The sequence below is a fragment of the Octopus bimaculoides genome, chromosome 27 (genome assembly GCF_001194135.2).
Source record: "Octopus bimaculoides isolate UCB-OBI-ISO-001 chromosome 27, ASM119413v2, whole genome shotgun sequence".
Taxonomy (NCBI): domain Eukaryota; kingdom Metazoa; phylum Mollusca; class Cephalopoda; order Octopoda; family Octopodidae; genus Octopus; species Octopus bimaculoides.
The window spans coordinates 18,504,903-18,506,334 of NC_069007.1; positions in this window are offsets into that span (position 1 = coordinate 18,504,903).

A 1,432-nucleotide genomic window follows, 5' to 3' on the forward strand; every position below is an offset into this window, starting at 1 on the left:
GCATCCCACACTAAACGGCGGTGCAACAGCATGGCCGCAGCTTTCAGCTGAAACTATGGAAATAAAAAAGTTGAAGGATGAATACGAAACAATCGGCCCTCGATTCAAATTTGAAACTTTTCTGCTGATTAAAAAAAAAAAGTATACGAATTGATGTATTTGTCTGTATGTGTATATATATATAAAATATAATATAATGTAAGGATTGGTAGCTTTGACTTATGAAGTCCCTCTAAGCGTGAGGCATTATTGTATAGTAATGCCCTTATATAAATTAAATTATATATAAAATATATATATTTCGGTGCGAATGGTTTCTTTTACGGCGCCGTTTTTACAATCTTGTAAATTAAGTTTATATATTTCTCTTGTTTAGACTTATTTGGTCAAATAGGTAAGTTTCCGCATCGAAACAGTGGCTGAACACAGAACATCGGCGTCATTTCTTCATTGCGATCAGAGAATTCGTGATGTGGCTTAAAACGGCTCCAAAATCGGTTATAAACCGTAAACCTTACAACGCGATCATTACTTTCGTCATTTCGTAATCAAGAACGCACTGATTCCCTATTTACACCTGAGAACGGTAAGTTGATAAAGAACAGTTCTAAGTTTTGCCTCTTAACTAAATTCTTAATCTTTTCCAGTCTTGATTGCTTCCTTTTTCCGTTTGGGACCGAATATTTTCATCGTCTGATGTGTGAAAATAGTTATATTTACCCCAATGGATACACTTGTAATTGTAACGAAATGAAGACACATAACAACATTGGTAAAAAGGGGCCTAATGCAGTTTCGCCCCTCTCCTTCAAAAATGCCCCTTTTTTTTCAAACTGGCACGAACTGATTAGATTTTGGGATCTGTTTTTTTATTACCCATGCGGGCCAACATAGAGGGGAGATTAGATTTTGGGATCGATCCGGTACCGGGCAACGATTCTGGATTATCTTTTTTTGTATATATATTTTCTTTACTATACAGACGTAAGTGTGGCTGTGTGGTAAGTAGCTTCCTTACCAACCACATGGTTCCGGCTTCAGTCCCACTGCGTGGCACCTTGGGCAAGTGTCTTCTACTATAGCCTCGGGCCGACCAAAGCCTTATGAGTGGATTTGGTAGACGGAAACTGAAAGAAGCCCGTCGTATATATATATATATATATATATATATATGTGTGTGTGTGTGTGTGTGTGTATGTTTGTGTGTCTGCGTTTGTTCCCCCAACATCGCTTGACAATGCTGGTGTGTTTACGTCCCCGTAACTTAACGGTTCGGCAAAAGAGACCGATAGAATAAGTACTAGGCTTCTAAAGAACATTTATATGTTAAACTTTCACAGTTCTCTTGTACACACACATACATACACACATACACATTTTCAGCGTTGAACATTACCCTCCCATTTCCATTGAACGCGCACGCAAACATACC